Source organism: Cinclus cinclus, chromosome 6, assembly GCF_963662255.1.
Source record: "Cinclus cinclus chromosome 6, bCinCin1.1, whole genome shotgun sequence".
Classification (NCBI taxonomy): Eukaryota; Metazoa; Chordata; class Aves; order Passeriformes; family Cinclidae; genus Cinclus; species Cinclus cinclus.
Window position 1 is genome coordinate 22,355,027 of NC_085051.1, and position 17,617 is coordinate 22,372,643.

At 46.1% G+C, this 17,617-nt stretch overlaps 1 protein-coding gene across 1 annotated transcript in view; it reads right to left on the reverse strand.

Moving 5' to 3' along the window:
• ALX4 (ALX homeobox 4) overlaps positions 1-17,617 on the reverse strand; it is a 38,482-nt gene that overhangs the window by 10,936 nt on the left and 9,929 nt on the right. The window lies entirely within an intron of this gene.

Genomic DNA, 17,617 nt, shown 5'->3' on the forward strand with positions numbered 1-17,617 from the left:
GAAAAGGACAGTATGAGACACCTGCAGAAACAGCATCCCCTGTGTGCAGGGCAGAGGGAAATGGGAGGAGTGTGATAGCAGTCTGGGGGGCTGTTCCTGCCTGGCTGCCCTCAACAACTAATAATTAATGAGACATGACATATGAGAGCAGTATGGCAGCACAGGAGAAAGAGGTTTCAACCACTAAACCAGTGAACTGCTTCCTTTCTAAGGCTTAGCAGCTACAGTAAAGCAGCTACCTTTGAGCTTTGTGATAGAGCAAGTGCATTCTCAGGCACAGGCACTATGTGTGTCCTCTCCTGTACACCTCCTGTCTCCAGTGACAGAGGTGTCCCCTTCACTGGCAAGAGTGATGCTATGCCAGCAGGACCCTGGTGGCCACCCATGGCTCTCCCTTATCTGATGCCTCTGCTCTGCATGGTGGGCTAAACCCAGGACACAAGAAGAGGGATCTGTGTGAGTGACTGGCCACCTGGCATACAGTGTACAGCTAAGTGTCACACCTGGCCACATTTCTGGCTGGGATCTTTGGGCAAAATACATGGTAACCCTACTGCAGGTTTTAACCTTGAGCCACTATGCTCAGTTCCTAAATGTGTGGGAAGTGGTACTGTGGTATTTTCTATCCATACTCTCCTTACCAAGCCAAGAGCACATCAAGTATCTCATTTTCTTTTTTTTTTTTTAATTTCACTTTAGTCTTTTTTTAAAAGTTATCAGGCCAGGATCAGTCTTTCTGGGAAACAGCTCCACTGTTTAGTGATGGGAGCTTTTCCCAGGCAATGTGATAGGTAGGGTCATTAATGCCAGCTTAGGGATCTTAGCCTGTGTCTTTGGCAATACTAATTTCTTGTTACAAAATCCTTTTGCTAATTCACTGCATGTTTACAGTTTAGCCATTCTGTGAACAGTTCTGTCGCATCTTCATGGCCAAAAGCCCATGAAAAATGTTGTGAGAAGGTGTACAGTGTACATGTCCTTGCCCATCTCTCATTCTTACAGCTGAAAGGCTGCACTGGGATGATTAGGATGAAACCAGGAGGATGAAATGTAGCTGTCACCCTCAGGCATGAGAGCAAGGGTGTCCCAGATTTAACACTTGGGGAATAAGCTATGAAAGGGATTTGAGAAGAAAATTGCCCGTGGGGTACAGAGGACTTGTAGGCAGACCTTGGATGAAGGCAATGAAATTACCTGCCACTTTCACCCTACTGTAATTTCAGATTTATTCCTTTGTCTAATATTGGTCCTTTAGACTTTTGGAGACCTCCCTACAAAGTTTGATGTCTATCTCAGCTCTCCTTGCTTTGATCCTTGGGAACATTTTGTCAAAATTTATTCTCCCTGGGTTCCAGGACCAGTGTCTAGGCCAGTGACCGACACATTGCCTCCTCTTTGAGCCTGCCTTCTCCAACTGGCAGACCTCTCCCATTGCTCCTGGGGTATGCAGGTGGACAGACCTATCCAAAATGGGCTGGGCAGCTATTACCAAGACTGCAGCCTTGGTAAATCATATGCTATGGACAGGATATTTATAATTTTACAACTGAAAATAAAACAGTTCCAGAAAGTCTGCAGCAATGGACTACCACCTATGAGACTCAGTAGAGACAGAGTAATAAATAAAGTATTCCAAGAGGTTGGGTTTTTTTTTTTTCCCTTTCTCTCTTTCTTTTATTATTTATGATGTCAGGAATCCCACTACATTTTCCCCCACAACTTTGTGCTGGCTGCCTCCCTAACTCCTAAGACCCTTGCAGCTCCAGCAGCACCAAACACAAGACCTGAAGCCTTTCTTGGGAACTCCTCTGCTGGTCTTTATGTGCTTCAGGAGCTCAGTTAGCTGGGGAAGGGTCTGCATAGACACACACACACAAAGAGAGAGAGAGAGAGAGAGAGAAGCTCTGTGTCTGCTCTAATTTCATTGACAGTTTAGCTCAAACTGCAGCTGAGAGCTGGGCCCCAGACTTTCAGCAGTGATAAGTTATCTCCATCACAAACCATCAGTCCCAAGGAGCAAGGACTGTCCCTGTTGCACACACAGTGGGTGTTCCTGTGCCTGCTCTGCCAGCCCAGAGCCCAACCTGAAGCTCAGCCATGCTGCTCTCGTGCTCCTGCACTGCAGCAGACCTGGGATTCTGCACCTCTAGCCCCTGGGGACCCTGGTAGGGATGAACTGTTTCCATGGGAGGGGCAGAACTTCTGGGAAGGAGGGCAGGATGGCAGCATAGGGTGGGCGTGGTGTGCATCCACCCTCAGCTGAGCATCCCAAGAAGTAACTCTCATTCCCTAGAAACAGGCTCCCTGGCCTCAAAACAGTCATGCTAACTGCTGGACTGAAACAAATTGCATACATCTGCATATGGATATGCCCAGACTTCCTGTAACTGGAGATGGCCTCAAAGTTTCAGTGCAAAGTTTGGGGTGTCTGTTTCTAATCAAACCTAGAGAGACCTTGAGTTACATATTGTGAAGTTCTCCACAGAAGGAGTTAATGTGAGCACCACTGAACCCTTACAAGCCCAACAGGATAGCTTGGTGCCTCCTTCACTGCTTGCCAATCCATCCTTGCCCTCGTGGCAGTACAAGGAGGATAGTTTCTTACTTCCCACAATTACACCCTGGTCTCACAGTGCCTTGGCTGCCTTCTAGACCATCAGCACTCCCAAGACCTTCCCTGAGTCACCCTGTGTCAGCTGCCAAGGGACAGTCCAGGATAACTGGGCATGTGGGCCCCAAGCATCTTGCAGCTCCTTTTGGGCAGGAGGGATGCCTGCATTCCCATTTTTCTGCAGGGGATATTCCTTTCAAATCTCACCACATCTGTCCTGGGAACTCTACAGAGGAGAAAGGGGGTACAGGAGTCACGAGACTGTTCACCTGTGACCATGAGGTAAGGCCCTGAGATGGCCAGGCATTATGTTGCTCTGCTGACACACTCCTGGAGGGAGCAGTCATCTTTATCACACTGTCAGAATGTTTGCATTCACAGCTTGGATCTGTTTTGTTCCCCAAGTGTGCTATTTTGAGAGGGTGATGAAGTAAAATCTTCACAATGTACAATCTTATCCATGGAATTTAATTTAGAGCAAAGTGCAGCTTGGTTCATCCACAGGGATGGAGACTGGGACATTTCCAACACTCGGCTTGAAATGGTAGGTCTGCTTTACACAGCACATACATGACAAACCACAGCTCCTGCACGATAGGCTCATTCACTCAGACCCTGTGACAGCAGCCCCACAGCCCATCAGGCTGCAAGAGAGCTACGTGGCCAACACAGCCCAGGGACACAGCCAGCACAGGGCAGCTTCCCCTGGGCTCCAGGCAAAGAAGCCTGCTGGGCTTTGGCACTGCTAATGTACTGCTCTGGTGACAACTTGTCCAAGTCATTATAGTCTCAGAAAAGAGCTGATGTTCTCCCAGTCCTGGGAGGCTTCAAGAATAGCCTGGAACACCGACTGGCATGTTGCAGCTCACAGATATTATCTGTCTGTGGACAACCCAAGTCCAAAGAGCATGGTACAGGTGGTGTGGGGCTGCACCAGCCTGCCCCTCTGCTCCCACACTAAATGACATAGGGGTCTTTTGCCTTCCTGTCCAAGTGTGGGCATAGTGGTGTTCCCCCCTGCCCACCCCCAAATCCTATGGCCTCCATTGCTGGCCACTTCAGGGTGCCTCTCCTTGCCTGCACAGGTATGGTCTGACTCTTCATAGCAATGATGTCTTGAAAAATAAAAGCTCTTAATGTCATTTAATGTCATTCTCTTAACTCTTGCTTAAATACCAGTGCTAAAATTTTGCCTAGAAAGGGTTTGGGGAGTGTATTTTACACTTCTTACCAAGGTAGGTTTGCACCACCCTGAGCCAGCTCCTGTGATCTTGCTTTAACACATGTGGAAACCATAATGCTTGTTTCTAAGCTGTCTGTTGCAGACTTCTGCCTCCTATCTGTCACTAAAGTCTAGAAGTCAGCACAAGACTATGATTTAAAAAACATTTGCATTTTGGGTTATATAGGAAAAAACAAGGTGGCTGAATTTTGGACATATAAAGAGCCAAATATTTAGGTTTATTTCTGTTCCGGAAGTCAGTGCCCTTGCAGTCTGCACATGTAGAAAAGATTTTAGCACTTTTTTGGTTGTGGCATCGCTGATTTTATTAGCAATGAGCAGATGCTTAATCATACTTTCACTCTTGTGCCCAACTGAAGTGTAAAATGGGGCAGCATTCATCTCTTAAATGCAGGTGGTATAATTCTACATAGGACACAAACCATTGTCTTCTTTCTGGAAGCTGCAGTCACCATTTGCTGCTAATCAACTCCATTTCAAGTTTGGATAAGGATGAATGTATGGCCGGTCCATCCCTCCCAGACAGGGACCTTCTGCAGAACTTGAAGGAAAGATGAATATGGTCTATGTTGTAATATGGTCTATGAAGCCTTTCCTCTGCTCATGGTACAGCATTCACTGACTTCCCTTTGTGCTCAGGAGATCACTGCATGAATGTTCTCATCTTCATGGACACCATCCATGTCTGCTGAGCTTGCCAAAGCTGCTGGCACTGCTGCTTTGCTGCCTGCAGCCTCCTGAGGCTCTACAGCAAAGGGGGGACACACTCAGTGGTTACTCATGGTGGAACTGGCAGACTAAAAATAGCTGTGAAATACCTGATCACCTTGGGGAACTAATTACAGACAGAGCAAAGTCCTACAGAAAAGTCTACTTGTAGAAGGATGAAAGGGGGAAAGGAGTGTTTGTCTCTGCTGTGCTTCACACCTAGGGCTCTCCTCTTTGACAAGAGATTTATTTTTCTGATCAGAGCATACAGCAGGAACAATACTAAGGCTTGCAGCAGAAAAGTAAAAAAATCTCCTTCTGTTCCTGAAAAGCAGTCTGGAGACTGTTGAAGGTCCCACACAGTAAGTCCATGGGTGGTTTTTTGGTGGCCCTGAAGGCAGTGACTTGAGTCACTGGCTCTACCTCCACTGTGTGCCTGGGAGATGCTTCTATGGGAGTAAAATTCACCTCAGTCTTTGCTACACTTAAGCCTTCTTGTTCCTGGCTGGCTAGTTGTCCTGGACTAAATCACTGTATGAGTTTGAGGACAGACAGCTTGATAAACATTAACTCTAGTGCTGCTGAGAAGTTTACATCATAGCAAGCCTGGGGAATATGCACTATTTACTTGGGAAAATTGCTGTTCCTCTCACTTTTATTCTGAACTAGCTTCCCCCCTCCCCAATACAAACATCTGTTTTTGAGGGCATGTGTTGCTTTATTGCCTGATTAGCTGGATTCACACACCCTGTGGCTACTTGGAGAGACCTCAGCATTGTCTTTTCAAATGCAACATGTGCTGCTTGCTGCTCTTTCATGTTTTTTAAAGGACGTTAACAAAACTGGCTTTTACATAAACAAATCAATTCTGAAGACTCTCCATAGAAGCTGTGGCTAGAGAAAAAGGCACAGCTCATTCCCCAAGTCCTTTTCATGTGGCACATTCATCTGAAAAGCAGTGAAGTGCTGACTAGCAAATTTTGAAGGCACAAAAATGCTTCGAGCAACCTGCTTCAATTGCAGTTGATTTTCTGGCTCCCAGAACATGATATAAGGAAAGAGCAAGAAAATGTACTGCCATTGCCTCCATGGAGAGAGAATTAAACTGCTCCATTGCATACCATGGCTTCCTCACTACTGAATGTGAAGGGAGATTATTGTTTATGCCAATATTATGGAGTTGGGTATCTCAGTTCTCTCTGATGAGCCCATTAATTTCCCAGTGATAGGGTTTTGTCCTCTCTGACACCTGAAGGTCTTCAGTGTTGCAGGGGGGTGACACAGTGCCTTGTAAATATGCCAGGATCAGCCACAAGATGGCTTTTTAAGTGACAGCAGATGGAAGTGACAGCCACCTTGGTGGCATCTGAGCCTCATTAGATCCCACACAGATGTCCCTAGGCAGAGGGCTGGGGGTGATCAACAGGTTTGCAGCATGCCAAGCTGTGTGCAAAGTTTGAAAGTACGACAGACAAGATGGGTCAGCTACTGCATTTTAAAATGGCTCATTTTCCACTGTAGGCATGTCACAAACAGCTAGAAAAAAAAATTGTAGATTTCTGCTCCACTCTCCTTGTACCTCTGCCTAAAGCAGTGCATGTGAACCAAAAGCCATCTAGAACCTCTGAACTGATATATCCCCAGTGAGTACCAGCCAAGGAAGATGGACAAGGCAGGCAAGGATGGGAAGGGGGCTTGAAAGTTTCAGTTTCCTCTTGGCTCTGGTTTTTGATACCATTTGGATAAGTAGTCTCCTCCTTCCCAAGCAGCCCTGCATGCCTTGCCATGACAGTGATTGCCTGAGGATCTTGGCTTTTCCTAAGCTCCTCAGAACCAGTTGTAAGCACCTAACTGCTCTGAAGCCTTGGCTCAATGATGAATATATGAAATATGTGATTTCATTAAGAAAAAAGTCAGCATCACTAATACTGGACAAAGTATTGAATGGTCATCTCAGTCACGTACCCATACCTACGCAGAGCCTGGTAACTGTTTATTGGAATATCAGTCTAGAAGAGTCCACAAATCCTTGGGCAAGTGAAAGACAGAAGAGACAAATCTTCAGTGCTGTTTGCTGAAGACTTATATTCTCCACAAACAGACACTGTAGGGTTTTGCACACCTTGATGCTCTGTCCCAGTGTGGGAACTCTGTTCTGCTCCCATCTGAGCTGAGTTCTCCTACTGGGACATCCTTATTGGCTGTCAGGATCTGGAGGAACATCTGCCCAATCCACCTGGTCTACCTTACTTTGGGATCATCCCATTATGCCTCTGTTGTGTTGTTTTTAGAAGAATCTAGATCCAACAAGGTTGCTCCTCCTCTGCTTGGATGCTATATCCAGCTGAGTTAGTGACAGTAGCATCTAAGGTAGCAGGGATTCAACCCCCCTCCCTGTGCTGGGGCCCTGTGAAGTCAGGCCCTGCACCTGGAGCAGGGAAAGGTAAGTGCTGTGGAGCTCTGGGGCTGACAGCAGGCAGTGCCACTCGGTTTGCAGTAGCACTGAGTGCTGTTCAGATGTGAGTGGCAGATGAGGCTGATGCAGGGCCTAGGGCTAAGCTCTCACTCTGAAAGGAAGAGCACAAGAGTTCCCATCAGATGCAGATTTATGTATTCATCTTAACCTCTCCCGTGCTGTTTGGCCACTGCAAGGATCTGAAAAGATCCCTCACCTGAGCACTGCAAGAGAAAAGGGGGCTCTTCTCTGCAAGCTGTCATCTTCTCCAGAGGTTTCCCCTGCAACTAGTCAGTGCCTCTCTCTTCCCCACCACATGCCCCGGATATTTCCCAATTTCCATCCCAGGCAGTGTGCTGGATGAGCAGGACCCCTGCTCTGTCAGGGCTAGAGGGAGTCATGCAACCTTCCATATCTCCATGTGTGTGTTGCCTTCCATGCTAACCAAGTGAGGCACTGCTGGCCATCACCTGTGACAGAAGGGATAAATCGCCCATCTAGTTAAGAAGGGAATGGGGGATGCTACTTCCTGCAGGTGAGGAAGGCTGGTGAGACAAAGCTGCCTGAAGGAAGTTGATCCTTGCTCTGATGTCTGGCTATGGCACAGTTTAATTCCCTGCTGCCAGCTTGCAGAGTGATTCATGCTATCCTGTGGGTCGGTGCCTGCCTGGACTCTGTTCACATCATCGGGTTGGTTGGTTGGTCTGCCTGCCTCTCTCTGCGCTCTTCTGTCTTTCTGCTTTGCAAAAACAAACTCTCTGCAGCAGAGACAGCCATGCATTGCTTAAGTTTAGCTGCCTCCCAGAGGTGACTTCTAGTTGCCTGTTTTGTGCTGCAGGTAGCAGGGCTGGACCTGCAACCTGAAATTGCTGGCTGAGAAGAGGGGCAGGAGGAGGGAGGTTAGGGCCATTTTATAATGGGCTGGGCAAGAGCTCAGCTGCATCTGTGTTATGAAGTCCTGGTTCAAATTAATGACAGACAAACTTCAATGGCTTGCAGGCCCTGAGCAGGGCAGTGTCCGAGCAGGTTCTGCCCAGCTGAAGCAGCCAGCCTGCAGCCCTAATCCAGCAAGGCACTGCAGCACATGTGTGTCCCTGCACTACCCTTAAGCTGAAGTCCAGTGTTATGTACTTCAGATGGGCAGTCAGACAAGCCCAAACAAATCTTCCCAACACCGCTGCCATGGTGCTTCTTCTGCTTCTCAGTTTGGGCCCCCAGATTCCCCCATGGGGAAGACCTGGTAACTCCTGAGTCTGGATGAGATGCTGTGCCAACCCCATTGGAAACCAGTGCACATCTCAGGGGGAATTGGGTGCTACCAGTTGCACTTAGAAATTGGAAAGCAGGAGTGATGGAAAGCTGGCATAAAAGCAGAAAACAACCAAAGTTGGCTGAACCTCACAGAACCACAGAAAGGGTTGAGTTTAAACACTGAGACAAAGTTTGGGCAAGATTTCTTAGCAAAGCAGTTCTGTTGTTCTTCAATTTTATGCAGTTGATTAGTAAAGAAAGGCCCAGACGAGGGAAGAAAAACCTTCAGCCTTCCCCAAACCTGCCTGTTCTTGGAAGAACATCTATAATTCATTTCCATTCCAACTGCACATTGCAAAACTCAAGGCCGGCCAGGTCTGGGAAAATTCCTACAAGCACTGGGCTTCTAGAGGCATTCCAGAAATAAATTAGGTTTCTGGCTACCAAACCCACTAATTCACAGTCACTGGGCCTGGGCAACAGACTGGTGTGAGCTTTTACTGGCAGAGAGTCATAGGGCAGCAAAATCCCAAACTGAAGCAAGAAGCAGCACAACTAAACTGGGAACTTGCCAGCCAAGAAGCAAGACACAATGACCAACAGTAAACCTGAGAGCAGCAAGTAGTTTCCCCTGACCTTTGCACCCTCATCATGAAGTGGGGGCAGAGCTGCAGCCCCACAGGGGTTTCCTGCAGAGGAGATGCTGATGGCAATTGGGGTGGGAAAGCCCAGACTCCTGACAGGGTCTGCAGCTGGCAGCAATGCCTGGTACCAGGGACTCTCATCCCTGCTCTTCATGAGATGCAGGTGGTCTCCTGCACCCCACATGTAGTGCAGGGGTATCGAGTGACCTTGAGGTGTCTCTGAGCTTGAGAGCTGTTTTGAGCTATTGAGAAGACATGGCTGCACTGCATGGCCTGGCCATGAACCACAGTGTGTCTACACTATAGTTGTGGAGAAAGGGAAAAGACAGAAAAATCCACCTAAGACTGGCTTGCTTGGAAACTCCAGTTGACCCTGACACAGTCTAAACAAATATTTTTTTAAATTACTCAGAATGCCCCAGTCTTCATATATGTATCCCCAAAGACTGTCATAAAATGTCTACAGAAAAGACTCTGTGAACCTCTGCTGCCCTGCTCTAGAGGCACATATTTCAGCTCCAGTCTAACTGAAGTTTAATAAACCCTTGGCCTCTGTAGGTTCCCTCCAGCCTCTGCAGCAAACAGTTCTCCCCTGCCTCAGTCAGGCTCTGGGGTCTGTGTCCACCACTGGTGTTTGCCATGAGCTGCAAATCTACACCACTGCAGCCTCTGATGGGAGACCACCATTAGTTGAGAGTGCTACACCTGTGCACCTCACTTTTTTTCTGCTGGGGCTGTGTGGAGTAGGGAAAGAGTGTTTAAAACACTCCCTCATATGTCACCAGTTCTGAAACATATATACCCACTTAGGACTCCTCTGGAGCTTTAGCTCCACATCCTTCTTTTCCCAGAGGAGAGAAAGTACATGAGAGCCAGGATAATCTAAGTATTTTGAATTATACCAACAGCTGATACAAGCCACTGTGCTTGGTAAAATACTGGGAAATCCTGTTTGCATCATGGTTTAAGTGCAGTGCTTTCCTCATCCAAAAAATACTTAGGTGCTGTTCAGTAAGTCCCCTTTAATGAAGTTTTGTCAATTCATCAAGGAGTAAAAATGATACTGCATGACTTAACCAATTACTCTCATGAGATACTTGTGCAAGAGGCCAAAAACGTGGTTCCCAAAGGAAAGTGATGAAAATGATTTACAGAAGCAACGAGGCAAAGGTTTATTGATAATGAGGCGCTAAGAGGAAATGAGATGAATGTGCCTAAGATTCATCTAGTAAATGAACAACAAATAATATTCCCAATCAGCAACTTACATTTTTAATTTTGAGCTGAGAATAGCAACATTCACAGACTCAGAGATTATTGTGAGTTAGAAGGGACCCATAAGGGTGATGGAATACAAGTCTGAAGTGAATGGCCTGTATGGGGGTTGAACCCAAGATGCAGGTTAAATGACAGTTATGAAGGAAAAAGAAAATCCATTAAGTAATACTGAACAAGGAAAACATCCACAAAAGTGTGGTCTTACTTGTGAAAGGGGAGTCATGAATTGCTCATAGGGTAAACTGTGCTTGTCAAGTAATTCAGAGAGCTATGCACTCTGAGGTCAGAGAAAGGGATTTCATTTCACTTGAGAACTACTTCACCTTGCAACACATATAATTGTCACCAGGGTGAAAAATTAAATTAAAAAACCCCAAAAGACCAAAACAACCAAAAAAACCCCAGAAGTAGGTTTGCAGAAGCCAAGAGCATTTGACCTTTACTTTCTACTCCATCTCTGTGTTTCAGTTCTTTTCCCAGGCTGTGCCTGGTGAGCCACATTCCCACAGTGTCTGTCCATCCTGCACATGCTCTCCATCTGCCTGGACCAGATGGCCAAAGTTACCAGAGTCTGGCCACTCACTGTACTTGGTGGCAACCAAATCAGGCCAGGATGTGGATGTCTGACCATCACCTGCACCACTAAATTAATTTATAAAGTCACTCAGGGACCAGACTATTCTAGGCAGAAGTTGTTGCCATTGGTGTTGTTGTGGATGCTGATGATTACATTGTGTGGAGCCTCTGCCAGCTGGAATGGTCCCTGGCTGCATGACACCACAGTTAAACACAATGCCAGGACCAAACATGTCTACTGGACCCTAGAGGATGAGCAGGGAGAGTACTGTCTGAAGTACTGTCTGTCTTTTGTACCATTCCTCTTCCTTTTTTTCCTAAATACTTCTTGCTTTCTGGGTCTTTGGATCACAGACACTGGACCCCTCTCTGGTGAACACTTCTCCATTTTCTCATCAAAATCCAGTGTTTGAAGGCAATCATTATTTACTACATGGCATCCTCACTCTATTCAACAGTGTCCTCTGGGCTTCCCACAGCATCCACCGAGCTGTGCCAGAGGGTCGCACAGGGATGCCCGAGTCACAATGAGCCTAGTGAGGTGAAGCCTGAGTTTTAAAAAGTTCTTAGCATTGTCTAATATTTTTGCAGCCTGGAGGTGAAGGTCCTGTGCCCCTCAGATGCCCTAAATCATGCAATATCTTTGTATCTTGGCCAAGTAAATCTCAGCCCCCATTCAATCCAACACACTCCTCTATTTTCAAGTTTCTGCCACATCAAAATTCTTTATCCTTATCCCAGCCTTTGCCTGGGTCCAATTAAGGCTGGACAAACTACCAGGGTAAATGGCCACTGCAATAAGAGTAAATTCAGACGTGGCTAAAAACACTCTTAGAACATAAGAAATCTGCAGTGTCTTTAGGTGTGAAAATCAAAGGTGTCACTACTGCAACAGTCCACACCACAACTCCTTATGGCTAGTTGTTGGATAATCTTTCAGAGGAAAGGCACAAAGCATATTTCTTACCCAAAGGCCAGCTCCACTGTAAATCTGATGATCTTGCTCCACAGCACAGTGCAGCAGAACTTATGAAAAAATCATAATCAGATTTTATTCCAACATGGAGAAAACAAAAATATGCTTAGTTTTAGTTACATTCTTGGAAACAGCTTAATTGATTCAGAAGAACTTTTTTTAAAATAAAAAAAAAAAGTATTATAAAAACAGCCAGAGGCAAACAACTGTGGGAGCTTTTAGGCAAAATTGTTAAGTTTTAATTAAGTTAGAAGAAGAAACTGGATGCGGGATTTTGGTATGAAGTGTCAGACAGTAGACACAAACAACAGTGACTCTGGTAACACATTTTCCTAAGACAAAACAAAAAAATCATGACTCTTGGAAGGAGAGGAACTCCTGGAGCACCACTAGTTCTCAACCAAACTGGATGATTATGTGAAAGATAATAGCCATGAAAATCAGCCTAAATTAAGAAGCGGAATTCATGCCGACTTTTGTGTTTGCTTCCAGTTAACATTCCAGGACGGGATCATATTGACATGAGTGACTACAAATGTGAAGTAAACACTAGCAAACATTTACAGAAACCATCTTTAGAAACTTGTGAAAAGGAATATTTGTCCCAGAAACCTGCTTCTGCCAGAGGTGCTCATCCAGTCAGGGAACAAGGACTCATCATTTGTGTCCACCATGTACCCACCTTCCACTCCACCACAGATGCCCTTCCAGCTGCCTGCCCCTTGCATCAGTTCACACCCACACACACAATCTTCTGACCAAAGGTTGCTCAAACATCATCCCAACAACAGTCCTGTGTCCCAGACAGACCTCAAAAACTCACAATTTAGAAATAAAACACACAAGGTATTCATCCCTCCTTCTCCCTGTCTCCCAAAATACTTCCTTAGGGGAGCCCTTATTTTGGGAGACAGCTGATCTCCATAAGAGTGGCTATGTGCTGACATGGACCACAACTCAGAAAGTCTCTGCCTAGAGACATCATGCTGTCAGTACCACAAGTAGAGCTTCAGTGCTTAAAAGCTGCCTTTTCTAGCAAAGTGGGAAGTTACAGGAGGCCTTAAAAGCAGATGGGAAGAGTGACTGCAGGCAGGACAGCCTAGAGAGGAGAATAAAATACACAGTCAGAAAACATGGGCTTGAATCAGTACACCTGGAAAGTACTGGTTGGAAAGGTATGTGCTGTTTCAGTTTCCTAGATAAAAGCAAGCAAGACCCCTTTTCACTAGCTGTCTTCCTGTTGTCTTCAGAAACAAGCCTGTCTGCAAAGTTCTGGAAAGGTTGAGATTTAGGCAGAATAGATAAACACTTCAGTTCCCAATGTCTGAGGGCTCCTGGAATTAGTGGGGTCATTAGGCACCAGCTGGCCTCTGTTTCCCCAAAGCGTTTCCAGCTCATGGGCTCAGAGTGCTTGCAGGGAAAGATACTGAGGGCTGCAATGGGTTGCTTTCTCCTTCCTTCTCATCTCAGACTAGGTTTCCCACACACTGGCTTCTCAGATTTACTATCTCACAGTACATTTGGGTCATGGTTTTTCAGATTCATGAGAGACAAACATGCCTGTGTGGGAATGTGTGATTTCTTCTGCAATTCATTTGGTTTATAGGGCTCTCAGGAGAAAATATACAGTCGGATGTAAATAATGGGACTACGACTTCAAAACCCCTTCAGAGAACATAGTTATGAGTATGTAGCTTCCAAGAAGCTAGGGTTTTAAAGCCAAGGTTTTACTGCTAGAGGAAACTCTCCATCCCAAAGAAGGGAGCACAGCCCTGGGCTGTGCCTGCTGGTAACAAGAGACTTGCCTGGAATCAGGGACCCTCTGAATATTTGCTGCTTATGTCCTCAGTTTTCCGAAGCAAAGATGCTGCTTCCTGAATTGGCTTAAACCACATTGTTCTTTCCACTGACACCTCCTACAGTTTATGAAGCTGAGGCTTATAAACTGTTATACAGTCCAATTTGCTTCAAACTGTAGTACACTGTGGTCTACATAAGAGTTTGTAACTTTTTCAAGAACATGATCTGACAAACAGAAAATAAAAGGTTACTTCGTGTCCTGTCAGCTGATGAACTGTGGTGTTTAGATGCTGCAGTGGGAAGCTTCGTAGATTATTACCAGGCAGGGAGAGTCTGGAAGCCATTGTACCATCTTTTTGTTTAATGGTTTTTGCTCCAGGAGAAAGCTGGGCCAGGAGAGCTGAAGGCTGTGGAGCAGAGCTGCCTGCCTGGAAAAGGGGTGATCTGAGATCCCTTTGGGCAGGACACACCAGAGCAAGGAACAGGTCACCTCAACCATGGTGCTACACTGCTATCACGGTCATGCTGCCAGATCCCCTGCTTTCCCCTGCCACCTGGGCCAGGCATGCTCTGGGATGTGCTTTTGGCAGTTTTGGGGGGTTTTTTTGAGCCCATGCTCTGTGTTAGTACCTCTGGCACAGGACTGAACAAAAGTGAACTGCTTTGCTCACCACTGTCAGACATCCCTGCAAAAACATGCCTTGTTCAGCCTCCTTCCAGAAGAACCCAGACCCATGGACCTACCTCATGCCAGGCATAGAGGGAGGAAGAACACACTCATATCACATTTTCCTATTGGGACATTTTCATAGAGCTTGCATTGACTTTGCTCCCACTGGGATGCCACCACAGGCTTTCAGCTGCTGCTCCCTTTTCTTTTGAAATCCTGAGGAAGACTTCTCAGCAAAGTTCTTAGTTTTAATGAAATCTGTGGGCTAAATGAGGCCATTCCCTGTTTTTCACCAGTGGGGAACTAATTTCTACCAGACTCAACACCCTTAGCTGTATTCTTGGCTTTCAGGACCCACTCAGTTACCCTCATATCTTCTCCTTGGCCAGGACCCACTGGCCTCTTACATGTTAATGCATGTATGTGGTCATTGTTGCAGACCATGGTTTATCTGCTGCAGGCTTCTAATATCTCCATCTCTGTGGGATGTGCAGTCAACCAGATTTCCACACAAAAGCCTACATCAGAGAACATTCACATTGCCTGAGGCAATATTTGCATCAGATTTTTCTCTAGAAAAACCTAGGCTGTTTCTCTTAATTTTTGCAGAGTCCAGATAGGCTGGATTTACATAGTCCAGATTTATGAGTTTCTCGCAAGAACTGAGCTGTGTTTCCTGGCTAATGTCTGAAAAGGAGAACTGGGATCAGACGGTGCTTTGCTTTAACACTGAAAGTCATTAAAACCCAACAGAATAGACAAAGGGCTGGATCAGCCCTGGTCCTTTTGTCACTCTCTTATGAAGTGTCTGGGGGGTGATTTGGTTGCACACTCATGGGGTTTTGGTGCTGTGCATAACACACTAAGGTCTCTCAGATGATGATACGAGGCAGGTACCCAAGCCTTGAAGAGCAAGGGCAGGTAAATGTAGGCATCACAGGCCAGGTGGCATGCAGTTGCCATCAATACCTTCTCTCAGCACCAGCCAAGCTTCTCCTACCATCTTTAGGATGCTAGGTACCTCCCTTTCCATTTAGTAGCATCTGACAAACCTGTTGAAATACTTGGGCATCAAAGCCTCTGCCTTGTTGCATGTTCTTTGTGTCTTGGTCCCCAAATATGGTGAAAAATTCAGCCCTTAGAAACTTGGTTGCTATCACAGTCTCTTGGTTCCTTTTTGGGTAAACTTCAGGTCATTTTCTGAAGAAATCCATAGCTACCAACAAATATTGTCTGGCAGATGCTGTCTCAGGCAGAGGCCCAACAACATCAACAAAAATGAATCACAGTAAGGTCCCCAGGAGACACTGCTGCAGTTGGGCTTCTCCCCATCTTTGGGGACCCACTTCAGAAATACAGCACATGCAAGAAAAGCATCACACCTCCTTATAGTAATTTTCCATCATCTGTCTGCATTTTCCTCAAAAGCAGTTCTCTCATGGCATAACTAAAGACTTTACAACTTCAAGACACCATAGCAAAACATCAGAACCTCTTGTTTGAATGTTTTTGTGATAATGAGCTCTCATGAGTGCTTGTCATACATTGTTTTATTTTCCCATCTCCTATACAACATTTCATCTTTAAATTCCAATATTTCCCACCAGGACCAGAGGTCCTTTTGCCTTGCTAGTCTGAAAAGAGTCAAAAAGCAGAGAAGGTGGCCAAGTAAGGGACTGGTTTTTAATCAAACTTTGTTTGACACAAGGAGCCTTTTTGAGGAACACTCCCTCTTAGTTCCATGAACTCTGCTCTTGCAAACTTACATCTATAGATGAAATAGGAGAGTTTTCATTCCTGCACACTGTGGAAGAAGGAGGTAAAAAAGGATGCAGTCTCAGTTTTTTCTTGCTGCCCTGCTGAGGGAGGTATCTGCCTTAAAAAAATGTCTTTGAACAAGGCACTGGCAGAACTAGTAGTTGGTGACTGTGCTGTTGTGTCAGTGCTGTTCCGACCCCACAGGCACCCCCAGCTGTGTTCAATGGAAACTGCTTCAACCCTGAAAATGCCTGGCTGCTCTCCTTTCACTGTCAGGGTAGCTTTCTCTTCTCACAAGGGACATGTGGAGCTTCTGTAATCCTGGCAAGTCTGCAGCTGAACCTCCAGGAGCAGGATCAGTGCCCTGCAAGGCTGGACAGACTGGCAGTTCTGTTCCTGACACTGAAGAAGCACTGCCTCTCTGCTTCTAGCTGACTTTACTCAGGGTGCATGTTATGCCTCTCTTCAGCAGTTCACCTTGCTCTGGGTTCAATTTAGCTTGGCAGGCTGGAGCTCATGACAGCCTGTATATAAAACATCATTGGTTCCTATTGAAGGGCTCACCCCACACCAGGACATCCCAGCTGTACCACAGGGGCTGGGTGGCTGCTTGCGCAGTGCCTGCTGTCTTGGTGTCTTCAGGGAGGGCTGATGTACACAGGGGATGGGAGACCCATGTTACAGTATTTTATGGACTTGTGCTAACATGAAAGCCTTTTTCACCTCCAGATATTTACTGTGGAAACCAAAATGAACCTAGTAAGGCACATCCCAGATATCATCTAATAATGGTAAGACACAAGCACCCTCTGGTTAATGTATCACACAGCAAAGCTCTTGCTGCCCACAGGCAGATTGCCTTTCTTTCACATGAGCCATGTTTTTGAAGGAAAACACTGCAGTCTGAAAGACCTGGTGCTGAATGGCCAGAACCCAGCCACAGTGATGTGTATGCTCAGTGTTAGCTCATGTCCCACCTTGGCTATGCTGAGCAATTTCATGGATCCCAGCAGTCTGGTCTGCTGCATGCAGGTTTTGCCAGCAAGGAAACTTTCCACAGTCCCTGCTTTCCCTCAGACCCATGAAAGGGGGAGGGCTACCTGTTGGACTGTCCCACCATCTCCCTCTCTGATTTCCAAGACCAGCTGCAGTAGGGCTCCTCCCCATCTTTGGGGACCCACTTCAGAAATACAGCACATGCAAGAAAAGCATCACACCTCCTTATAGTAATTTTCCATCATCTGTCTGTATTTGCCTCAAAAGCGACTCTCTCATGGCATAACTAAAGACTTTACAACTTCAAGACACCATAGCAAAACATCAGAACTTCTTGTTTGAGTGTTTTGGTGACAATGAGCTCTCATGAGTGTTTGTCATACACTGTTTTATTTTCCCATCTCCTATACAACATTTCATCTTTAAATTCCACACCTGTATGAGCCCCTGTGATGTCTGTAAATTACACAGGTGATAAACCCCTCTTGTGCTGCTTGGCTACTCCTATTGCCCACTCTCAGAGGTGGAATGCTGACAAATGGAGGAAAAGGTTGTTCAACCAAGAACTCCAATTTTTACCACTCAAGCCAAGGAAAAGGGAATTTCCAGGACAACCAGTCACAAAACTAAACTAATTAACAGCCACAAGGG